Source organism: Humulus lupulus, chromosome 9, assembly GCF_963169125.1.
Source record: "Humulus lupulus chromosome 9, drHumLupu1.1, whole genome shotgun sequence".
NCBI classification, from domain to species: Eukaryota; Viridiplantae; Streptophyta; class Magnoliopsida; order Rosales; family Cannabaceae; genus Humulus; species Humulus lupulus.
In genome coordinates, this window is record NC_084801.1 from 121,289,014 (window position 1) to 121,300,847 (window position 11,834).

Here is an 11,834-nt window from a genome sequence, read left to right on the forward strand (position 1 = left end):
ATGCTTAAATCTCATTCTCGAAATCTTTATGCATACTCCACATTTCCTTTATCGCATACTCCACATTTCTAGCCTAAAATATTTTGAGCATGCCCATAAAGTATTTACTTCTATATTTATTTATCCATACAAATACTTGCCATGCTTGAGTTTGAACTTCCATGTATTCATACATAGTTGATTAGATTGCACATTTTTTCGAATTTGTTATCCTCAAAATCGAATATTACTTTTACCTCATACCTTCGTTTAAAATACTTTTCGACATGTAACCTCGTTAATCTGGTTATTTCTTGCTTATTTATAGTAACTTTTCCTCATCCTCGAGCATGGTCTCGAGGTTGCGAGGTCAAAACTTCTTTGCAAAAATTTTCAGCTTTGTCTCGACTTATAATTTTTGTTGGTTAATCTAGAATTCCAACTTTTAATTATTGTCGAATGGAGTTTTCCGGTTCATTCCAGATTTGTTTAGTGTATGTTTGGTTGATAATCCATACACTTATTTAATTCATACCTGGTTAATAATCCATACACTTGTTTAATTCGTGCCTGGTTAATAATCCATACACTTTGACTAATTTTATTTCATTTTTATTGATGTTATACTTTCGAGCTTATGGTATTATTGTATACCACTTATGCCCTCTTAATATCCTATGATTGCATTCTTAGGTTATTGAATTTTGAGAGCTTGCATAAAGTACAACTATAAAAATACACAAAATGTGAATAAAAATCAATGCTTTCTTGATAAAAGGAAAAAATTAAGTACAAGCTAGGTTACAAATGAATAAACATCATTCCTACATTACTGATAATAAGGTCGTAGATGTTCACCATTCCAAGCTCATGGTACCAATTATCCATTCAATCTCGCTAGTTTATAAACACCATGTCGAATGATGGATTCGACTTGGTATGGTCCTTCCCAATTAGGCCCAAGCACGCCTGTCGAAGGGTCTCGTGTGGCCAAAAACACGCGTCTAAGCACCGAATCTCCCAATCCAAATTTTCTGTTTCAAACCCTCTTGTTGAAGTATCTTGTAGCCCTTTGCTATTATGCAACGTTCTTAAGTTGGGCTTCGTCTTGTTTTCCTTCAATTAGGTATATAGTTTCTTCGACCTGGGATTGGTTTGAGGTTTGGTCGTATGCCTCACGCTTGATTGTTGGGGTTTTGACCTCAATAGGTAGCATAGCTTCACAACCGTAAGCCAGGGACAAGGGGGTATGTCCTGTTCAGGTCCGAGCTATCATTATATAGGCCCATAGGACTTGTGGCAATTCTTCTAGCCATTTTCCTTTAGCCTCTTCGAGCCTCTTCTTCATAGACCTCTTCAAAGTTTTGTTCACTAATTCGACCTGGCAATTTTCTTATGGATGGAATACTAAGGAAAAACTTTTGATTATCCCATTCTTTTCGATGAACTGTGTAAACAATTCGCTATCGAACTGGGTCCCATTGTTTGAGACTATTTTCCTTGGTACCCCATATATGCAAATTATATTTTTCACCTCGAAATCCAAAAATTTCTTCGAGGTGATAGTACCTAGAGGTTCGGCCTCGGTCCACTTTGTGAAGTAATCAAAAACAACCACGACATATTTTACTCCCCCTTTTCCTGTTGGTAAGGATCCTATGAGGTCGATTCCCCATACCGCGAATGGCCACGTAGAGCTCATCATGGTGAGCTCGGTTGGTGGAGCTCGCGGGATTGAAGCAAACCACTATGCCTAATAACCTTTTTTGATAGACTATGCCCACAGTGTGGTCTCCAAAAAATCCTTCATGGATTTCTTCTAAAATTCTTCTGGCTTTGGGTGGAGTTACACACCTTAGCAACAACATAGAATACCCCCTTCTGTACAACTACCCTTCCAAGATAGTGTACCTTGGTATCTTGTACATAAGTTTCCTGGCCTCATCCTGGTCTGTTGGGAGGCTCTCGGTTTCTAGGTAGTTAATTATGGGGGTCATCCAAGTAGGTTGCGAGTCAATCATGTTGATGTCCTCTTCTTCAGGCTCGACTAAGCTTAGGACCGGTAGGAACTTGACTGGCACCACATTGAGTGCTTTAGCTTCCTTGGTTGTGGCAAGCCTGGCTAAAGCATATGCATTCGAGTTTTGCTCTCGTGGAACTTGTTCAATGGCATAGAACTCGAATTGCCCGAATGCTGCCTTGAATTTTTCCAAGTAAACTGCCATTTTAATGTCGCGATCCTGATATTCGCCTAAGACCTGGTTAAGACCAATTAGAAATCACTATAGCAATGAATGGCCTTCACTTTGAGCTCGGAAGCTATTTGAAGTACTGCTAATAGTGCTTCGTATTCAGCCTCGTTATTTTATGCCTCAAAGCCAAACCGTAAGGCTGAATGAAAATGATTTCCAGTTGAAGTGATCAAAATAATTCCTACCCCCAACCCGTTCTCATTTTAAGACCCATCGACATAAAGTCTCCAAAGCTCGCGGGTTGGGGTTATGACTTCCTCGTTGGTGATTCTCGTACATTCAACTATGAAATCTGCTAAGGCTTGTCCTTTTATTGTTGTTCTTGGGTGATAAGTGATCTCGAATTGTCCGAGTTCGACCGCCCATTTTAACAGTCTTCCCAATGCCTTAGGCTTTGACAACACCTGCCTTAATAGTTGGTCAGTCAATACATGTACATGATGTGCCTGGAAGTAAAGTCGGAGCTTTTGAGATGCATGTATCAAGCACAAGGCCAACTTTTCCATTAATTGATATCTTGACTCTACCCCCCGGTAACCTTTTACTAACATAGTAAACAAGTTTTTGTGCTCTCCTATCCTCCCGAACAAGTACTGCGTTGATTGCATGGTTGTGGCGAGTAATAAGTACAATACTTCCCCTATGATTGGTTTGGATAAGATTGGTGGTCCAGTGAGGTGCTTTTTAAGAGCTTGAAATGCAAGCTTACACTTGTCCAACCATTCAAATTTCTTGCACCTTCTCAAAAGATTAAAGAATGGAAAGCATCTGTCTGCAGATTTCGATATGAACCTACTTAAGGCCGCCATTCATCCAATTAAACTCTGTACATCTTTATGTTTTTGAGGTGAGGGCATATCGATTAATGCCTTGATCTTATCCGAGTTTGTGTCTATGCCTTGAGCATTTATTATGAATCCAAGAAACTTTCCCGAGGATACTCCAAATGAGAATTTTTGTGAGTTAAATCTCATATTGTATTTCCAGAGTAAAGCAAAGCATTCTGTGAGATCATCAACATGGTTACCGTTATGCTTGGACTTGACCAAGATGTCATCCTCATAAACATCCTGTTCACCAATCTCTGGTATGTGGCCCTACGTTCTTGAGACCGAAAGACATCACATTGTATCAGTACAAACCCTTATCGGTCATAAAGTTCGTATGTTCCTGGTCGGGTGCGTGCATGGCTATCTGATTATATCCAGAATATGCATCCATGAATGACATGATGCCGTGATCTACGATAGCATCTACGAGCTGATCAATTCGAGGTAGGGGAAAGTAATCCTTTGGACATGCCTTGTTGAGGTCTGAATAATCAATGCAAGTTCGCCACTTGCCATTGGGCTTCAGAACTAACACAGGATTGGCTATCCAATCAAGATAGAAAGCATCTCGGATAAACCAATTTGCCTTCAACCTTTCGACCTCTTCTTTCAAGGCTTTATTCCTTTCATCGTCCAGAAGCCTTCTTTTCTGTTGCTTTGGAGGGAATCCTTTGTCTATGTTGAGAGCATGGCTTATAATGTTTGGGCTGGTCCCAATCATTTTTGAATGCGACCATGCAAACACATCTTGATTTTCCCTCAGTAAGCGGATTAATTGCTATCTCGCATATTTTGGGAGGTTCTTCCCTATCTTTACCACCCTAGTGGTATCCTTTTCATCGAGCTCTACATCCTCGAGCTCCTTAATTAGTCTGAGATCGACCCTATCCTCTTCTATTATGGGGTAGATCACTTATTCGACTTCGAAGACTGTCCCACTTATTTCTCGGAAGACAACAAGTGCTTGTGCACTTGTTTGGACCTCCCCCCTTATGGAAATGCTATAGCATTCTCGGGCAGCCAACTGGTCTCCCTTCAGCGTCCCAATGCCACTAGGTGTTGGGAACTTAATGGCCAAGTGCCTCACAGATGAAACTGCGCCCAGCCCAATCAGGGCTAGTCTCTAAAGTAGTACATTTTAGGTCGAGGGGGTGTCCACCACTTTGAACTCCATCATCTTGGTTACTGAGACTAGATAGTCTCCCAAGGTCACCGGGAGCTTGATAGATCCCATGCTAGCTATTCCTTCTCCTGAAAATCCATACGACATTGCATAGGCTTTCAAGTCTCGAATTGAGAGTTCCATATTTTCCAAGGTGGGCTTATAAAGGATGTTAACTGAGCTCCCATTATCTATCAGGACTCGGCGCACCCTTTTATTGGCGAACTAGAATGTGATGACCAAAGGGTCATTGTGGGGAAACTGGACGTACGAGGCATCTTCTTCAGTGAAAGTAATGGGTTGAGTTTCAACCCTCTGTTGTTTTGGAGCTCGGTGTTCAGGTTCGTAGGGACATCTGTCCCCCTTCTTGATCCTGTTGACATATCTTTTATGGGCATTTATGCCCGACCTAGTGATATGTGGTCCTCCGGCAATGGTTACTACATCCTCCCCATCAATCGGGGGAGGTCGGTCATCATCTCTTGTGCATGGGGTCGTATTTTGTTGGGCAGGTTGTGTAGATGCTGCCCTCAGTCCAGCCGAAGCTTGTGTCGTATTCTTGTTTCTAACATACGGCCAAAAGTATCCTCTCGGGATCAGACCTTCGATCTCGTCTTTCAGCTGTCTGCATTCATCGATTGTATGACCGATGTCCCTACAGAATCTTTAGAATTTATTGGTATCCCTTTTAGACTTCTGATTTCGCATCGGGTCAGGTCATCTGAGTGGGACCTGGTTCTCATTTGCGATAAAAATGTTCTCCCGAGTATCTGAAAGCTCGGTATAGACTATGCAAATGGAGAAGTATTTATCTCCTTTTTTCTTTTTACCCCCATCTGCCTCTGAGTTATTCCCCTCATTGTTCCTCCTCTTTGAAGGGTTATCTCTTGAGGGTTGCGGCGTTGAGGGCGTATTCAAGGTTGAGGCTGAGTTGACGTTCGTCATTGTAGTTATAATGGGCTTAGGAGTCAATTTTAATGCTGACCTTGCCTTTTCTACATTGACGAATCTCTGAGCCTGGTTATTGAACTCGGTTATTGTCCTCACGAGTTTCCTTTGCATATCATCCCAAAGAGGACTCCCTGGCAATACCCAGCTCGTACTGCCATGAGATGACCGCTATCATCGACATTTCGAGCCCGTGCCACTTCTATATTGAACCTTGCCAAGTATCTTTTTAATGAATCTCCCGGTTGTTGTTTAACATTAGTCAATGCTGAGGCCTCGGGCTTGACTCCCACCATGGCCTTGAATTGCTTCTTGAACTCTTTAGTTAGTTGTTCCCAAGACGAGATTGAGTGCCTTCGGAACTTGTCGAACCAATTTTGTGCTGGTCTCGTGACTGTGGTTGGAAAGAGCATGAACCTAAGCTCGTATCCAATGTTGCTGGAATGCATTATTGTGTTAAACATACTTAGGTGGCTATATGGGTCTGAGGTCCCATCAAAGGGTGCCACATGGGGTATCTTTAATCCATAAGGAAATGGAGTGTTTGATATGTGTGGAGCAAAAGGCTCGAGTTCCTTATCGGATTTGTTAGCCTTGTCCTTATTTCTTTCTTCTTGAAAGAGCCTAAATGCTCTTTCAAGTTGGTTGATTCTTTCTTGGACTAAGTCCACTGGAGGTTGAGCTTGCATTTGCGGTAGCTAGTTATTGTTTGTTAAAACTCCAGCTCCCTGCCCCAGTACAGTGTTATATTGATTCCCAAGTACTGCCTGCGAAGGCTCTTTTCAGTTATTTAAATGCGTTCATAAATCTGGGTTTGACGGGTTAGTCTGCCCCCAGTTTTGATTCAAATGATCTCAAAGATCAGGGTAATCATTCTAATAATTCCCAGTATTCCTGGGCTCGGCGTTGTAAACATTCACTGACTAGCTGAGGTCTAGACTTCCACTGAGGATGCTAACATTTCTCTCTGGTTGTTGTTGCGTGGCTCAATTGTTACGAGGTGGGTTTTCAGCTTGCCCCATCGCCCCAGTCATTTGTGACCTCGACATATGACTTCCCGTTGGCTAGGATGCACTATGTCCTTGGTGAGCTTCTCGTGGGACCTCTTGTTCACCCCCTTGTCTAGGTCGAGCCCTATGATTTCTATATCGGCTCCCACTTCGAGAGGTTCTCTGGGGTTCCTGCTCCCCTGTCCGGTTCCCATTGGGAGTTGGCTAGGGTGCCTCTCGAGTTGGTAGGGATGTCTTATCGGCAAGGGAGGATGTCTTATTGGTGGCAGTGTCCTTCCGTTATTGGGTCTAGAAGGTCCAAAATTGGCTTGGATAGGCCCCAGGTTGTTCCTAATAGGTTCGGGGTTATCATTCCGAGCTACTGGAGGAGCTTGGTTATTCCCAGTTCCAGCAGTTACACTTACAGTAGGATTTCCCCTAGACGCATTTTGAGTGTTTCCCCTAGGACGACCGTTTTCGGTATTTGTCTTGGGCCTTGGTTAGGCCCTTTGCTCAGCCATTCTAGCGGTAGTACTCCCTCAAGTCCGTCCTCATTTCGCCTTGTATCTTCGGCTAGCTATTCGCGCAATCTGCGATTCTCCAATTCCACGATTGGTATGTACCTTTCAGGATGATAATACAGATCCTCGTTGGGTTTGAGGTTTTGAGCAGGTTGCCCCTGGAGTCTGATGATGCACTCCCCTCATCGGGGCTCTGATCTATCATGGGCTGCTTCCCAGGTCTCCGTAGGTAGTTCTCAGTCTGATGAGTTCGCTCCTCGGGGATTTGTGGTAATGGTCGCCCACCAGTTTCAAGGTTATTTGCGGTGTCCATTGATGATATGCAGGAGGCTTTTGATTAAACAATACACTGATTTGCGTAATGCTCTCAACGAAAGCACCAAACTATTGATGCCGTTTTTCGTCAACTTAAATATGAAGAGCACTAAACAAGATTATATAAAAAGTAGAAGGGTTCAAAGGTTTTTTACGTGGTTCAGCAGTTAAAATCTGCCTAGTCCACGATTAACTGTTATTATCACTACTCTCTCAAAGCTTTTGGATGAAAGCAATTTGGCATAGTATTCTCTAGTACAATTTGTGTGTGAATACAAATGAAATACTCCAGGCTATTTATAGACTTGGTTGTGAGAATATCTTCCTCTGATTCAGGAAAGTTATAATCAATCAAATAAATTTGAAATAAATACAATAAATGCGTTAATTACATAATATCCCATGAAAATAGGGATTTAATATATGATAATAACAAATCCCTATGAAATAGGGATTTCCTAACAGTCTTTCTGCGTGCCAAACGCATCACTGAGCTCGATCGTTGTGTTGACGCATTTTCGAGACTCGCCAAGCTTCAAGCTCATCGTTCCAGTTATAATCTCTTCCTCATCTAGTAATTTGGTTGAACTCGTCCCTCAGAGAAGGTTGGTGCCTTCGAGCTTGCAATCCAGGCTCGAAAGTTGTGAGTCATGCCCGAGTGCTAATAACAAATCCAGAGCCACTTAATAATTCGTATAAGTGTACTGATAACATTTATAGATACAAGCTTAACTTTTTCGAGCATACATTTCGAGGCTATTTATTTTATTATCGAAATTTGAGTGTAACAATTGTTTATTTATTTAAATTTATATGATAATTTAAAAAATAAAATAAAAATATCTTAATATATTTTCTAAATAAAATTAAGTAAATTTGCATTGCACATTACTTTTACCTAATACACACAGACACACACACATATATATATATATATATATATCAAAAGTGTGTAGATAACATAAATACTTGGTTTTAACAGTTTTTTCTAACTTTAACGGAATATTCTAAATATTTAACAGAATATACCTTTAAACATAATTAAAAATGGATATTTATTAATTATATTGAAATAAATTCAAATATTATAAAATATCATAATAATAATAATAATACATAATACAAGACTAGATATTTAATAATTATATTAATATAAATTTAAATGTTATAACATATTATTATGATAATAATATATAATCCTAATTTTTTATTAATTATGTTAATATGAATTCAAATATTATAAAATATTACTATTATATTAATTAGACTAGATATTTAATATTTATATTAATATAAATTTAAATATTACAAAATATCATTATAACAATAATATATAATACATAATCTTAATTTTTATTAAAAAATTATCATTTATATTTTAAAAAGTTATCATATAATATATATTAAAAAAAACCATAAACAATGTTTTGGTTTAATTTTTTTAATATGTTTATGTCATTCTTTTATATGTAATATTGTTTATTTATTTAAAATTCATATGACAATGATACAAATTTCATAAAATTAATTAATAAATTCTATAATTACTATTGTTTATTAATTATTTTCTTTGATGCATTACACATTGCTTGTATCTAGTGTGTGTATATATATATAATATACATATATGACTATAAAGATCACATATCTTACCTACTTTAAACATGCTTGAGAGAAAAGGTGCTGTCTTGATGAAGATATGCAATTAAAGCTCTTATCAAATATATTTTTTGAATTGAATCTAGAAACCTGTACGAACAAAGATTAAACATGTATTACTTAATTATTTAATGAGAATTTCACATAAAGTGACAAAAAAGTCACTTTTTAAACAATTTTATTGACACACGAGTTTTTTAACATTTTTACTGTTCATTGTTTTTTTTTTCTTTCATTTTTACGGACTCTCCTCTCTGGCTCCGGTGGAGCTCTTGCAGGTGGGAAGTTGGTGGGGCTGTGTGGGTACTGGTGGAGGGGTTCATGCAAAGGGACTCTCGGCTGGTGGTTGTGATGAAGCATGGGAGATGCTCTGTAACTTCCTGGATAGCCAAGACTGTTACACAGTGTACTTTAAATAGTTCTAAAGTCACTAATCAAGTGATTTGGCCATAGACTATTATATCTTCCTACAGTAATCAATTCAGCATGTTAGGTAGTAATAACAATACCTCTTGCCGCCCTGCGGTCCAAGACTAAACAAACAAGCATTCACACTCAACAGTCATGCTAATAAGCAAGTCGGTTCATATTCATACTCAAACATGGCGCTAATAAGCACCTCATGGCATTTATAAGTATATAACGATGCTAATAAACATATTATGGCATTTATAAGCATATATCGATGTTAATAAGTATTTCTTTAACAATTACATGCATTAACAGTTCTAATAAGCATTTCCTAGCCTACATATATATATATAACAACACTGATAAGCGTTTCCTTAACATTCACAAGCAATAATAGCGCTAATAGGCATATATTTCGCATACAAACAGAAGTCAAGGGCCATGCACTATCTGAATATCTCATGATCCCTAATAATGAAGGCAAATAAGACATTTATATCCTATTTAAGTAGTTAAACACATAACCACATAAAAAGTTACCAAACCTTGAGTGGTGAGTGTACATGCCTAGCTAGTCTTCAGGATCCCTTAACCTTGGCACGCTCTGATACCAAGTTGTAACGCCCTGGATAGCCAAGACCGTTACATTGTGTACTTTAAATAGTGCTAGACTCGCATCAAGTAATTTGTCCATAAACGTGTAACTAAAAATGATTAATGGAATAGGGTTAAAAAATTTGGTCAAAAGAAATGATCATTTCATTGAAATGTTTATGTTCGTACATGGGATCCAAACTAAACACTTACAAAGTAATTTTACAGTTAAAAAAGGCATTTACAACACAAGCCATCGTAAGCGGCAAACTTAGGGTGTGAACCTAGTTCCTCTATGCATCCTTGGCCTTGGTGGTCGAGCAAGCTACATAAGTACACGTCGCCACCGAAGCTCTCCAACTCATGGCTGGTCCAGCTTCCCTTTCCCCTTACCTGCACCAGATAGCACCCATGAGCTGAGGCTCAGCAAGAAAACTTAAACATGCTCATAAGTAGTTAACAACATATTACAATCATAATTAGCATGCCTAGTAGTAATAACCTTACTCGTGCATGTATTCAATTAAGATAAGTGACCACAGGGTCACACTGGGGCCCGTTGCCCTAGGACTGTAGAGTCACATCGGGGACCGTTTCCCTATTTAAGTGACTATAAAGTGACCCTATCCCTTGTATAACTAGCCTTAGGGCTAGCCAAGCGTACCCGACACTTTATTTTCTAAGAGACCATAGGGTCGGTCAAGCGTATACCATTCTCTTGATTAGGCCTAACCATATTGTCCTGCTCTCAGCGCCCTATTCCCGCCCTTGACTTATAAGTCAAGCCTTTAGATCAACACTCAGCGTGCTATTGCCGCCCTTGACTTATAAGTCAAGCCTTTTCAATATGATAATGCAGACAAGCATACATCATTTAACAATTATCCAAATATAGAGCATTCAAGCATGCTTAACCAAACAATCATAGGCATAATCATAATCATGCTCATTCACAGGGGCCTAGGCCCTAATCATACCCATGTTCAGCAACCAGGCCAAGCCTTAATGACATATATCACGTATTAGGTGCAGCATTCTTACCTCTGGTCCAAGCACTGGCTAAATAAAAAAGTGACCCTCGAGCACGATCCCCTTCCAAGCCCTAGCAGTACCCTAGTCATAACCATAATAAATGACAACAATAAATATCGAATAAATAAAGGCTTTAGAACCGAGTCCTATCCTCTAGGACCTCAAATTCTACTAAAACAGGTAGTGGAAACCTTTCTCGAGCCCTTAGGATTGAGTCCTTACACTCACAAACCTCTTTTGGCTAACTTTCTCAACTAGTAACATGGTACACCCCAAAAGGATCACGGGGCACCTCAAATCAGAGAGCCCTGAGCCTATTATCCCTGGGACACGCACTGCGGCACAGCCCACCAGGTGCTGTGGCGCCAAGACGATTAAGAGAACTGCCCTAGTCTCTGCGTTCATATGGGCCGTCGCGCTCAAAGAACAGTGCCGCGATGCAACCCCACAAACCCAGATTTGCAATATTTTATTTGAGCCAAAACTCACAAAATTCACCCCAAAGTTTTACCAAACCCATATTTGAGTCTCAAAACCTCAATACTGCACTTAAGGAAACCCAAATACACCCAAAACTAAACCAAAACTTTGCCACAACTCAAAATTCAGCAATAGCTTTAGAAACTCAAAACTTAAACTCAAATTTACCTCTATTAATTTGTTACCTAGTTGTTCTTTAAGCCTATTAGCCTCTAAGTTCTCCCAAAGCAAGTTCCAATTGCTTACAAGCTCCCTCCTAGCCTCAAGATGATCAAGTCACCCCAAAATTCCTCTTGGAGCCAAGGTAGAAAAACAAGGGAGAGAGAGTAACGAGAGAGAGAGAGAGAGAGAGAGAGAGAGAGAGAGAGAGTTTTTGTTTTTGGGTTTCCTATTGCTAAAGCAATCTAGTGACTAAGTCACTCTTTGAAATGAAAAGACCAAAATGCCCCTGCTTATTTCCTTGCTCTCTAATTCGCTCAAGGGAAATTTAGTCTTTTATCACATTCCCGCCAACCTTAATTAACACCTCATAATTCCCCAAGTAATCATCAAATAATTTCCCATTACTCGATAAATCCCAATAATGTACTAAATTACCAAAATACCCCTGGGCTCACCCTAACCCAGGTACCCTGTTGTGATAAAACCGCTAACTTGCTTAC